Source organism: Carassius gibelio, chromosome B23 (genome assembly GCF_023724105.1).
Source record: "Carassius gibelio isolate Cgi1373 ecotype wild population from Czech Republic chromosome B23, carGib1.2-hapl.c, whole genome shotgun sequence".
NCBI classification, from domain to species: Eukaryota; Metazoa; Chordata; class Actinopteri; order Cypriniformes; family Cyprinidae; genus Carassius; species Carassius gibelio.
The window spans coordinates 6771145-6786037 of NC_068418.1; the positions used below are offsets into that span (position 1 = coordinate 6771145).

The following is a 14893-nucleotide window of genomic DNA, read 5'->3' on the forward strand; positions in this document are numbered from 1 at the left end:
AGTACATTAATAATTAGCAATATACATCAAAAACATAACTTCAGTTTGGTAAGCAGAGGTGGAGAGTGATGAAGTATACATCTTTTTATTTTATTTTTTGTAACCGCAATTTCACTGTCCACTCAGTCTAAATGTGGATGGACAACTACACATGGATGTGTGCACACATTGCTAGAGCTGTGTAAAATCACTACCATGCTGCTTTTATGGGGGTGGGTAGGGGTGATAAATGACATTTATTATTATTATTATTTACAACTCACTAGATTCATTTCTAAATTTTTAACATTCTAAATACTAAAAAAGCATTTAACATTCTAAAAGCTACTAGCTACTAGTAGCTACATTCTAAAAGATACTACAAACTAGTCAGTGTGTATTCAGTAGGTGTAATGTATTGCAAGTATTACATTCAACAATAATAAAACAGTGTGTTGACGTAAAAAGGGAAATTTACTTTTGGTATAGAAGTACTTGCTTTTTAAAGTACTTGAGTAAAAACCTGTCTTTACAACTTATGATGTTTTATTCATGTTCGGGAGGAGGACATCAGATACTTAGCCTAATTAGCACAGGTGGAGCACACTTAAGATAATCAACACTAGGGTATAAATACAGCTGACTTACCTCTATCTATTGATGGTTTATCAGCATTCAGTTTGCACCTTTTGCCATCATACATCAGACTCCGCTTCAACCATTTAGACGACGAGGTCTATGCTGGGGATTTTTTGGTTCTCTGGCCAATTGCCGGCCCCAGGATCGCTCCTTCTCTGCCAAACACCGCTGCCAAGCTCCAGTCTTCGTCACGGCCACTGCTCTCTGCTCGTCCAGCCACACGCTTTCCACGACACCTAGGCTTAACCTCTCCTCAACCGGCATCACTTCCAATTTTTCCCTGGCATCTTCTTATCTTTCTGCTGTGCCAACAACTCCTCAAATTGGAAATTAAACGTATTTAAGACAGAGACAAATGCTGATTAATTCCGACGCTCCATCCTTCATGGTCAGCCCTTTCGATGCCCCGCATTCTCAGTTTTGCATTAGCCATTGGAGTGGCTACTTGGGAAATTCTGGGGTAAGAAACTCCTAATCAATCTGTCAGCTCTGCATAACTCACCATTTTCAAACATAATCACCTTGATGAATCACCTCGAAAGAGGGAAGAGGAGAAACATTTTTTTTTTTATATTTCATGGTTCTCTGTCGATAGTGAAGACGATATAAGGCTCATTCTCCTATGAATGTATTTTATTATTATTATTAGGTGGCCTATTATAATTTGGCTATCAAGCTGCTCAGCTATTTCACTTCAGCACTGCATTTCACACACATAAACGCGCGTGCGTGCAAAGAACGATTTGAGCATGTAGTCGCCGGTGAAGAAGTCTCCATCCACAAACAGACGTACATCGTCTGCAGATAGAAGATATTTCATTGCACTTTAACAAGTAATCTGAACAGCCTTTATATGTGCACTATTTTAAACAAGCCCTCAGTAACTGAGTGTAATGCCACAGTTATGTTAGAATGCATCTCTTTCTTGTTTCTGTGACGGTGCGTCAGCTCGTCATGGGGCGCATGGTCCAAAGCACTGTATGACTGATGCATCAGTTCAATTCAACTTTACTCCAAATATATGAACTCATCCATTTAGAATACTTTACATTTAACACATTCATTTATGTCCAATGTTACAGTTAAATTGTTGGACTTTAAATGAAATCTACTACTGATTTTCATCGTTGACTGATTTTGCAGAACATTTAGACTGATAACTTCCGTGAGCAGATGCGACAGATTAGTCACAGGACATGCGGTTTGACAGTTGCATTTGCTTTTACTTCTCCAAATCCAAACATACTAGTCCATCCCAGAGTGCCTCCGTCGTAGAAAATCTCAGATTAAATTCCCCCACGGATCATTATTTTTAGACAACTCCAAAAAAAAAAAAAAAATTACTTAATTCTGGTTCCAAAAACACACAAAAATCTGTCCTGCAATTATCGGTTATCCCAGCAGAAAATTTATTTAGCCACTCTTTTTTTAGCATCGGCGCACCAACAACTACACTGTCTGGCCAAATACTGGCCATTCAACTTTACCTTTCCATCTTACGTTTGGAGAAGCTTACCCATTTGATGTCGTGATGGCGAGAGTACTCCAGGTTGGGTTTTTTTACTTGCTGCCCACAAACAGGTCTTATCCATATGATGCCGTGAGTATAGATCTCCTGTCAGATGTTGCAAGAGTACTCTTTGTCGGCAGCCCAAAGCCTGTTTATCTGCTCAACTGAGAGGACCTACACATCCGTCATCCTGATTCTTGATCTCCTGTCAAAGGCTACATGGGCTCTCTCGGTCAGTAATCGGCCCTGTTTGCCCACTGATTAGCAGGGGCTCATCAGCCAGTAGGGCCTGTACACCAACACCGTGACCTATTCTATTTGAGGCAACTCGGGCCCTCCTGGTCAGGCTATTCAATCACGCTGCTCCTCCCTCATCGGCCGTTAGGGCTCATCCATTCCAACGATGTGAGGTGCTCCGGTTGAGCAATGGCTCGAGCCCTCCTGACAGGGCGCCCCCAAATCTCATAGTCCGATACCAACAGCCATTAGGGTATACCTCTCCAAAGGCGTAAGTCACTCCCACCGGAATACGTCGGCTCTTCCTACCTGCCAACCAGCTGACTTTCCAAATATCAGCCCCCACCAAATCTCAATGCTATTGGGGGGGGGGGGGGTCTTCAGTCTGACGGCTGTCCTTTTGCTATTTCTTTTTGGGGGGTACTCTAGGTTCGACCATTCCCAAGCTCTGAGCCCTTCCCCAGAAAGCATTCAAAATATGCATTATAATACTTCAGCTAAATATATGTAAGTGTGAACTCATGAAAGTGTTTTATTAACAAGGTCGGGAGGAGCATGTCAGATACTTAGCCTAATTAGCACAGGTGGAGCACACTTAACATAATCAACACTAGGGTATAAATACAGTTGACTTGCTGATAAATCGTCAAATGGATTGAAGCATCCATCCTCCACCCCATCTCCTACATTTAGAGTTCATTTTACACCTTTATATGGTGGGTTTGCTATTGCTTTTTGGGGGGTACTCTAGGTTCGGCCATTCCCGAGCTCTGAGCCCTTCCCCAGAAAGCACACCAAATATGCATTATAACACTTCAGCTAATTATATGTAAGTGTGAACTTGTGAATCACTTGTAATGGAGTAATTTTTGACCAGCATTATCTGTACTTTCACTCAAGTAATAGAAGCAAGGTAAATTTGTGTGTAGTTTAAGACGTGTTGAAAAACCAAAACCCCTGAAGAAATCAGCTATAGATCTAGCAGCAAACTGTTTCAGTTGTGTCTTCCTCTGTCCCTGCCCATGCTCACCTCTGCTGGAGGGGGTTAAAACCATGTGCTGACAGCCTCTCCGCTGGTTCAAAGGGTTCATCTAAAGATTGTTTGTTTGATTTACCTGCTTGATTAGAAGCTTGATTCAGATTCTTCTGCCAAAGTTAAACTCAACCCAGCACTTCCTATAAATAAAATCATACCTAATTAAAACATCTAAACCTAATCATAAACCCAACCATCTGTTTCTAAGATCTGAACTTAGGCTCAACTATACACACAACGGATCATTCCACCTGCCCATTAACATCCAAAAAGCTGGGTTTTTACTCTTTTTAATTTCTGTGGTGACAGAGTGGCCCTTTCAGGCACTGCTGAATGTGCTATACATCTGATCAAGTCGGTTTATTTAATAATGCCGGGTTTGGACGTGACAGTACAGAACAGCTGAGAATGCCTGGCTGCTGCAGAATAAGGCAAATCCACCTTTGCTGAACTCGGCGTGTTGATGATGTCATCCTCAGGCACCACACGGGATTCTGATTGTTAGCCCTGTGGTATATAAAAACTAGCAGACTCCTCCCCCCAGACATAAAAGTCCACTTAAATGTTAAATGTGTTTAAAGAAAATGAGTGTACAAAAGGTAAGAGTTCAGGTTTACTGCTGTAATAAAAATGTATAAACATTTTTGGAATATAGGATTGCTAAAAAATATTTGAATCAATATTACTAACTAAATTATGTTTTAAATTTGAAGTTGATTTCACAAAAATTGATGTTCCTTTTTCATTTTTTAGGTGCCATACCAAAAATAGCCACTGGTTGACACCCATACTCTAATGATTTTTTGTGTATGTGTATGTATATATATATATATATATATATATATATATATATATATATATATTGCTGTCACAATATTTATCACAACAAAATAGTTATCACATATGGAAACTTGAGAGCAAATTTTGTGTTTTCTCATGTTTTTATATTCTAAAACACTGTACTAAATTTTGTAATGACACATGACTCAATCCACTAGGGGTAGAGGTCCGATAAAAGGATTTAAAGTTTAATTTCAATAGCAAAAAAACGGCTGATTTCAAAAGTTTTCACATGATGGATTCTGTTTACCCTTATGAAAGGAAAATATATTTACCAATATATTTCTTAAAATATATTGTGATATATTGTAATATATTATTTTCCCTTTTTATTTTCTAATATTATATATATTTGAATACATTTAATAATATAATGTTGATACATATATTATATAATATATTGCAAAATATACAAATGATTGCCGCTTTTAATATATTGCAATATATTGGAAAAATATAAATATATATAAGAATATATGCCTAATATATTACATGATATTTTCCAATATATTGCAATATATTTTTGTTTCATAAGGGTAAGCTATCTAATATAGGATAATTACGAAAATATAAAATAGGGAAAAAATCTGAGAGTTAACAGGTTCAAAGCATACAGTAGACATCAAACTGACATCAAAGAGCAGCGACGAAAGCTAATTGTGGTTTTCACTTGCATCAGGGTCAAATTCTTAACTTGAAAACACTGCAGACTAAATAACTCTCCATACCAGCAGATTGAAGTATTCTGTATTCTACATTCAAAAATAGAAACCAGGACTAGGACTGTCAATATGAAAAATCAGGACATCCTTCATGTGTGCCATCTTGACTCGACTAGTTGATTTCATGCTTCCATTTTGTTCTTGTGCACAGGTTTGGTTAGCTGAACAGCCAATCAGAGTGATCCGTCTCAGAAAGCTGCCGACAGGGTCTGAATTGTACCATTGGTGCAAAACACACACTAAAAACTAAGCCGACAGATGCTCAACGCAGACCCAACATTAGGCGACCTTCGGCTTGATGTGTCATGGCCGTAAGATTGCCAAATACAGTACAGAACATCAAAGCGCATGGAGACTGGGCTGTTTTAAGACGGAACGGGTGTTTCTCTTTAAAACACTGTCCAAACAGATCCAAGGACTCCGGCGTGAATGGATGCTCTGTTTGCTTGTATGCATTAGTCTTGGTTTGCATGCTCTACTGGGTTAGTGTGGTGCCATTGGCAGAAGGAATGCAGGAGGACCTAAAGGAAACACTTATGGAATGTGAAGGGCTGAATGACATCATGTGAGTCGTCAAGGGCTGGAAGAAGCTAAAGTTGCCCTGGTTTTACATCTCATTTACGCAAAACTGAAAAGAGCCATTGTACAGCCACAATGTGTAAGGTGTGTGTGTGTGTGTGTGTGTGTGTGTGTGTGGAAAAGCCTATGCATTTGCCCTCAGGACAGATCAAGCCACATTAGTCTAGTGCCCTCATCAGTGAAAGTAGTTCAGCCGTGAGGTCAGTGCACATGCTATTGATGATTGTAGGTGAACGTGACACTAAACATTAGCCAAGATCTGAACACTCTCTCTTACAATAAGTAAAAATGTTTTCACAAAACTTTTTGTGGTTTTGTTTCCACCTAGTTTCTGGCTACCTCTGCGGCTTATGTTGTTGTACCGAATGTAACATGCCACTTAGGGATGGGATTGGATGTAGATTTTCTTAAACTGTCTTTGTAAAGAATTATTTAATTCAGATTCACTATTGAAGTAACATTCAAATTTGATAGATATAAAATTGTTGTTAAAAAGATTTAATCCTGCAGTAGAGAAGATGCAATACAGAATAGTGTTGAAACAAAGTACTGTACCAACATTGGACCAGATGTTAAGAGAAACTCTTGAGAGAAACTCAGAGCCTTATATTTAAACCAGCCCAGAGATGGTCTTTTCTTCCTCTATTGTTATGTTGTATGTCAGTGCTACATAACTTTTTTATTTATTTTAGAAAAACAGTGGAAGTTACCAGGCCAAATTACATTATTAACAGATCTCTCTCTCTCTCTCTCTCTCCCTCTCTATCCCTCTCTCTCTCTCTCTCCCTCTCTCTCTCTCTCTCTCTCTCTCTCTCTCTCTCTCTCTCTCTCTCTCTCTCTATATATATATATATATATATATATATATATATATATATATATATATATATATATGTGTGTATGTATCTGCCTCTTTTACGTTACTTACAGATGTTAAGGAAGGAACTAGTTTTGATGTCTTTGTTGACATTTGTTCTGATAAAATGATCAAGTGTAACCATGGGTGCACCAGTATGCCACAAACAAATATTACAGTATGTAATATTCTTCCTCACTGAGCTGAAACTTAAGTCAAGTAATCACAAGAACAAGAACATTATAACTTGCAGTTTCACGCCTCGACCATTAAGGGCGGCAAATAACAGTATTCTGCTTATTGAATTCTGACTCGTGCAACTCTTTTTTTGGGTCGGGCCTTTTTTCAGCATTGTCTTGCGTCGTTTGTCGTGCAGTGTTCGTGCAGTGTACAAGGGGAAACGAGAGGCGATTAACCTCTCCTGACCGGCAATCGGTTGGTCGGATGGATTTCTAACATGTCAGAAATTTTGTTCGCCTCTCGTGAGGTATCGCACTATTGAGGCAGGGCTAGGAAAGATTTTCCGCGTTTCCCCTTACTGCGAATGCGCAAAACAATAAACAGAACCATGGCGACACGGCATGTAGTGTGGACTGAAGTGATGGAGGGAAAATGTCGTGGCCTAGTGGTTAGAGATTTTGACTACTAACCCTAGGGTTGCGGGTTCGAATCTCGGGCTGGCAGTACCACGACTTGAGCAAGGCACCAAACCCCCAACTGCTCCCATGGTGCTGCAGCAAAAATGGCTGTCCACTGCTCCGGGTGTGTGTTCACTGCTCTGTGTGTGTTCACTGGTCTGTGTGTGTGCACTTTGGATGGGTTAAATGCAGAGCACAAATTCTAAGTATGGGTCACCATACTTGGCTGAATGTCATGTCACTTTAAAACTTGTGGAGTTATGGCAGCAACATGTCAGCCTTTTCGACGTGTCATCGTCAACTTACCACGACAGGAAAGCCAGAGAGAAAAGTTGGGAGCTGCCTGCCTTTTGTTTTTGTTTTTGGATGTTTCAGCACACATAATTGTGCATATCACCAAAGCAGTGTGTTTATCCCAGGAAAGCATATATATTTTGAAACGGCCACAAACATCCGGGTTCTGAGGGATCATACGTAGTGATTCCCCACATATAGTGAGACCAGTCAAATCGCAACTTGACGATCAGACCATACAGTGAGCGCATAAAAATCATGAGCTTTGGCTTTACATCGCATGCGATCTACTCGTACTGTGTGATTGTCTTCAGATTCTATTTCCACAGTGCTTCGGCACACCTGCACCTGAAGATCTTGATTAGCTGGTTCAGGTGTGTTTGATTAGTGTTGAAGTTAAACTCTCCAGGACAGTGGCCCTCCAAGAGCAGAACTGAAGACCCATTTCTTAGACTTTAAAGAAAGGCATTATCTTTTCCTTATCTACATGTCTTTTCTGCCAAAACTCTGTATCTTGCACTTCTCTTAGGCTATGTCCACACTAAGCCAGAGCTTTCCCTATCCAATCTTTTTTTTCCCCAGCGTCTCAAGAAATATCTGTATCCACACGAATCCACGGAACTGACACAAAACGATGTAGTATACATGCCAGACCAGCATGTGGCACTGTAATTCTGCCACAGAGATACACTAAAAACAGAGAAGAAGATTTGGATTATGTATATAAACCTTGCATGAGGTATACAAACGAACATGGAACAATACATTTATTGGCCTGTGTTAATGTTAGTTTATAAAAAGGCAATCGTTCAGTGTTTGTTCATGTTTTTGTTGCTGGAACGTGATGTAACAGTGTCTGACTAGGGGCAAGATGTGGGCTGATGATGTCATAGTTTCAGAAAATGTAAAGATTCGCTGCCCACACGAAAATGCAAGGGTGTCATTATCAGATTTATCCACTCTGGGACCGGATCCGGTTTAAAAAAATATTGGTTTCACTCTCCTAAAACGCCAGATCCGTCTGGTTGAAATGCCTATACAATACAAAATGTATGCGTATACAGCTAAACATGTCTCCATGTGGATGGGGCTTTAGAGAACAGGGTCAGGGAGGTACTACACCAATAAAGTATGATTACAATCCATTTACAACAGCTCTGCCCATGGGCCACTCACTGGCCACTTGATGCATGCTGCACACAGTAATCACAATAGCTTTATTAAAAGCCAGTCTGATTCTAGTCTAATAGGCTGGCTTTACATAATTTCCGCCGGTCAGGATGCACTGTGCAAAGGTTTTAATCAGTCCAATGGAAAACAAAGTCGTGTTTACAGGATACTGGTCTTAGAATAAGCACTTCTCAGGAAAAACTGATCACAGGATTTGTCACAGATTGCGAGGTTCATAGCGTGAAATCTCTGAAAGGTATTTCTTAGTTTAGTCATACAACATATTCCACATTGTCAGACAAATATTCGTTAAGCATTCAGAGCTTACTACTTCTGGACAGATGGAACCTCTGACCACAAAGTTTAAACACAATTTCCGATCATTCTTTAGTGTCATGTGGAAGGCCAAGCTCTAAATTACTGATTTATAAATAAACTACGCTCTGAATAACACTTCAAATCAAAACAAATTGCCAAGTGTTTCCTGTACAATAATGATTGTTGCAAACAACTGTGCTTATTCAGTGTTTCAAAACTCAAAAGACACTGACAACGAATGTAATGTTACTTCCAATTAATTGATTGAATTTTTAATATTAAATGGTTTAATTGCCGTTGTCATAGGCTTTAAAATGATTAGTGATGCAACTTCTTTGAAATGATTTAAAAGTGCTAATAGGTGCAAAAATTCGCTGCAATAAACATTTTCCATTTGAATCATTGGTACTATAGTATTGGAAAATACTGGAATGAATTAAGCTATGTCGCTGACAAAAGAATTGGCAACCATTGTTGGATAACGATAGTGTTGCATGCTTAGTTAGACTTATAATCTGGTGTTTAATTAAAGTTATGTGTTTGTTACATTGATAAGATATAAAGAGCGCTGGTCACTTTAAGAGTAAGGAACAGACAGTGACGTTGACGCTAGAATGTTTTCACACAGTTCAGTGATGTGAGTGCTGAGTTGATGGGAGTTCAGTAAGGTTGATGAGAACAATAAAAAGTAAAATAAGTTTCAGTACGAGTCCTCTTTACAGACATAACAATTGGCGACAAGGATGGCTGAGGAATTCCCCGCGCTGTCGCTATCTTCTCCGAACCCCTTTTTGCCCCATCCTGGCGAACCTACGGTCCCATAGGAGCAGTGGAAAATGTCGTTTGAAACATACCTGTTAGCAATGGGCCTCGATGGCGTCCCGACGAAGCGGAAAATGGCCATACTCCTCCACTGCCTTGGTGCCGAAGGACAGCGTGTATTTCGCACACTCGGAGATGCGGACGATTACGCCGCTGCGATTACACTGCTAGATCGACACTTTGAAAAAAAACAGAGTGTCCTGTTAAAACGGCTGCACTTCCGGCAGCGCAGACAGCGCGCTGGTGAGTCGATTGTTCAATATGTCGCAGACTTGAGAGGACTGGCAAAACCGTGCTGTTTTGGTGCTTTATCAGATGAGATGATACGAGATCAGTTGATTGAAAAAACAACCAATACACTCGTTCGGGAGCGGCTGTTATTGGAAGATGATGATCTCACTTTAGAGAAAGCTGTAATTCTGGCCTCTCAAATTGAGTCTGCTGCACAGTGTGCTGCTAAATTAAATACATCACACGAATCAAGTGTAAACAGTGGAGACATGATACATGAATGCACACAAGTTTACAGGGCAGAAGCAGATGTATCTTCAAATGCAGACATACAATATGCACGTCCTCAAGTTAATCGGCGTTGTGGAAATTGTGGGTCCACTAGACACCCATCACGTGCTCCTGACTGCCCTGCATGGGGACAAACATGCCGACGCTGTCAAAAACCGAACCACTTTGCAAAATGTTGTCGGTCTGCCCCAGTTCAAACTCCTACTCAACGAAACCCACGTGTTAACAATTCAACACCTGCGATTATTCATTCAATAAATACCAATTCAGCAGGGTTTTCTACATGCATTGTTACTATAGCAGATTCCTGTATTTCACTGCTACTGGACACAGGGGCTAAAGTCTCACTACTCAATATGGCTACTTATGAACGTTTCCTGACACACTTGCCCCTTCAGTCGCCTTCTCTGAATCTGTTTGGATATGGAAGTTCTGCAATTGATGTTATCGGCCTTGTACATGCGCCTGTCCAGTATGGCAACAAGGTCCTGCCCGACTTCCCTTTTCACATTACACACCATGGCAACAATATCCTTGGATTGGACCTGTTTATTAGTCTGGGCTTTTCTTTGCTGGACAATAAGGGGGCTCAAGTTCTGACTGTCAGCTGTCCTTGGCAACATGAATGGCCAACATTGTTTGAAGGCCTTGGCTGCCTAGCTGCGTTCACTCATCAGCCTCTTTTGGATCCTACAGTTAAACCAGTAATTCAGCCACTTCGCCGCATTCCGCTGGCATTGCGTGAGGAAGTCACAGCAGAACTTGTGAAACTGCAAGCAGAGGGCATCATCGAACCTGTCGACGCCTCCCCATGGGTGTCTAATCTGACAGTGGCTAAGAAAAAATCTGGCGGACTAAGAGTTTGTGTAGATTTAAGGTCCGTCAACAAAGCAGTAATCCCAGATCGCTACCCTCTGCCATCAATCGAAGAGCTGACTACACACTTTCATGGCTCGACAATGTTTTCCAAACTCGACCTCCGTCAAGGCTATCTCCAGGTTCCCCTCCACCCAGACAGCAGAAATCTTACTGCATTCGTTACGCACTCTGGCGTATTTCGTTACACAAGGATGCCTTTTGGACTCAGCTCGGCCCCAAGTTGTTTTCAAAAAATCATGTCCACTATACTGGCTGGTGTCCCTGGCACTGCCATCTACCTTGATGACATCATTGTCCATGCCCCAAATGCAGTGATTCATGAACAGCGCTTAAGGGCTGTTTTTGCTGCACTCAGTCAACACAATTTGACACTTAACATGGAGAAATGCTTATTTGCAGTACCAGAGGTTGACTTTGTCGGTTTTCATGTTTCAGCCGAGGGCCTGTCGCCATTGCACTCCAATATTGAGGCTATACAACAGGTGCCGGAGCCTTCATCCGTAGCACAGGTGGCATCGTTTCTAGGGATGACAACATACTATATGCGTTTTCTGCCTCAGTACTCCACAATTACATACCCTCTACGCCAACTGCTCAAAAAGGATGCCCCATGGACCTGGTCTTCAGCCTGTTCTGATGCTGTGCGCACGCTTAAGGAGCTGTTGACAAGCCCACCTGTCTTGGCACACTTTAGTCTTGACTGCCCCACACTGGTCACTTGTGATGCTTCAGCTACTGCTGCTGGTGCTGTTCTTTCACAACTCCAGAATGGCATCGAACGGCCAGTGGCTTTTGCTTCTCGTGCATTCAGCCTGACCGAACAAAAGTACTCCACTGGAGAGAGGGAGGCTCTGGCTTGTGTATGGGCCTGCGAGCGCTGGCATGCCTACCTTTATGGCCGAAAATTTACCCTTCGGACTGATCACCAAGCCCTCAGTGCGCTTATGTCTCCTTCTGGTTCTGGTCACAAACCACTGCGCATGTACCGTTGGACTGACCGCCTCCAGCAGTATGACTTTACAATACAATACACCAAAGGCAGAGATAATGTGGTGGCCGATTTGCTGTCTCGTTCTGTGTCATCAACCATTGCCTTCTGTCAGGTGGATGAGGACGGGGATTTTATTAATTTAGTGCATGCACCCCTGACAGCCTTTGTGTCCCTGGAGGAACTCACAGCGGAGTCTGCTGCTGATTCCACACTATCGGCGGTCCGTGAGTATGTCCTGAATGGCTGGCCAACTCAAGTGGCAACAGATATCCAGCCATATGCCAGAGTGAAACACGAATTGTCATGCTGGAATGACACATGCTTGGCTCGTGGACACTGCGCCATCATTCCTGCTAGACTCAGAGGACGAGTGCTGACCATGGCTCATGAGGGCCATCTCGGCATAGTCAAACTAAAGCAGCGCTGTAGGGATCTAGTATGGTGGCCGGGGTTGGACAAAGACATTGAACAGCTTGTTCGGGATTGTGCTCCATGTCTCGTAAGCGGGAAAACAGGCTCACCAGTGCCGCCGCCACTAGGGTCTTTGCCTTGGCCAACTCGACCCTGGGACCACATTCAGCTGGACATATGTGGGGAACTCCATGGTGTGCCTCATCATTTGCGTTTCCTTGTAGTAGTTTATGATCTACATTCGAAGTGGCCAGAGGTTACATCTGTAGGCTCGGTCACATCCAGTTCCATCATTGACTTTCTGGAGTCGCTTTTTGCCCGCTGGGGCTTGCCTAGGACCTTGACGACAGACAATGGCCCCCAACTAGTGTCCGCGGAGTTTACCAGCTACATCCAAAGCAAAGGCATCAAACACATTCGAACAGCTTACTATCACCCACAGTCGAATGGGGGCGTAGAAAGATTCAATCAGTCACTAAAAAATGGTCTGAGAGCCCACTTAGCACAAGGCTGCTCTTTCAATGAGGCCTTGTCTCAGACTCTTCTACACTACAGAGCAGCTCAGCATTCCACCACTGGGGTGTCCCCAGCAAAACTGATGCTGGGACGGGAGCTGGAGTTACCCCTGCATAGACTTTGCCCTCCTACTTCTCATGGTGGAAATCCTGTGGTGCAAGCCAGGGTATGCGAACAACAGCTCAAAGCACAAGGCAGATTCGACGCAAAGAAAAAGGCCCGCATTCCAAGAATCTTCCCAATGGACTGGGTGCGGATCCAGCGGCCATACCGGAAAAACAAGCTCCACACTTTCTGGTCACAGCCCCATCAAGTACAAAAGCAGTTAGGTCCAGTTACATTCCAGCTATCTGATGGTTCCCGTTGGCATGCCAGTCGGCTTAGGAAAGTACCATGCCCTTCTGGTGCAGATCACACCCGAGACACTGTGCTCCCTTGCTCTCTGCTTGGTTCTTCATACCTTCTGCCCCAACCACAGCATCCAGTGACCTTGCAAGCAACATCCCTACCACCATCTGAACCATCCCAAGGCAGGCCTACCAGATCACACACTCGGCCTGCTCGCTTTCAGGACTACTTAACGTTCTTTCACACTTAGTTCACTGGGAGGGGAGGGGAAATGTTGCATGCTTAGTTAGACTTATAATCTGGTGTTTAATTAAAGTTATGTGTTTGTTACATTGATAAGATATAAAGAGCGCTGGTCACTTTAAGAGTAAGGAACAGACAGTGACGTTGACGCTAGAATGTTTTCACACAGTTCAGTGATGTGAGTGCTGAGTTGATGGGAGTTCAGTAAGGTTGATGAGAACAATAAAAAGTAAAATAAGTTTCAGTACGAGTCCTCTTTACAGACATAACAGATAGTTATGGAAACTGCACCCCTGGTCAGTCGGACAATCTCTTCCTGTCAAAATGGGCCATTCTTGGCCAGAACAAGCCCAAGACTTTGTCGATGAAATGATAAAATGTTTGAATTATGACAAGATTTTACTTGATTTCCATCCGATAAATGGTTTCACGCAACAATTAAACCTTGAGGACGACAAAGTGGTACGATCTCAGGGCTGGGGTGACATGTTTATGGTGCTCAGATGTGGAGAATAACAGTATGAAATGTTACAGCACAGCTGTAGGATGTTCTGCACATGTATCTTGTAATGCTAAAGGAAACGGAGGCACGTGCTTATGTGTGTGTAGTGATGGGTAATTCTTTGGGATGTTCTCGCTGCAGGAGCCTGTGTCCTCACAGTAGTCTAACAGCGCGCACTTGGACAATCTCACACACACACACACACACACACACACACACACTGTCCGTTGACATCTGGAAAGTGAAACCCGTCCAGTCCAGTAACACTATGTATGTGTGTGATATAAACATCTCTACTAAACTGCCTACTGCTGGATCCAAACAACAGAAGAAGAGCAGCTTTTTCCACTTGAATGAATTCAGATTCAAGATGTGTTTGGGGAATATTTTTCCTCAGTTACTGTATCTGCCACTGTTGATTGATTTGACGACAGCGCTGGGAGTAGGACTATGAAAAACTATGCTTTTTCAACACTGATTATTTGGGGAGTTGTTTGAATTAGGGGCTTCCAGAGTTTTTCAAGCTAGGATAAATAATGATCAATCTCGACCAACAAAAAACATAAAGTTAATTATAAGAACAAAGAGAATACACACACACACATTTGACCTCTTTCTCATTTTTCCTTTAATTTAATAATAGTTATAATTTCCTTTATTTAAAAATGTAAATGTTTACTTGTCACTGCTTAGCCATCCTTTTCAATTTCTTTGCATTACTGTAATACTTATTGTGATATCTATATATATTACTTTCATGTATAGTGGATTATAAAAGTAGTTTTGCTGCATTAGTTATGCCTTTTAATGCACCTTATAATGCATTGTACAGTCTCATGAA

At 42.0% G+C, this 14893-nt stretch overlaps 1 long non-coding RNA gene across 1 annotated transcript; it reads left to right on the forward strand.

Annotated features, from left to right (window-relative positions):
• Positions 1–644: 644 nt before the first annotated feature.
• Positions 645–5759, forward strand: LOC128011158 (uncharacterized). The gene is made up of 2 exons (XR_008182485.1): positions 645–1078; positions 5115–5759. It is a non-coding gene; the product is annotated as an uncharacterized LOC128011158 (long non-coding RNA).
• The last annotated feature ends 9134 nt before the right edge of the window (positions 5760–14893 follow it).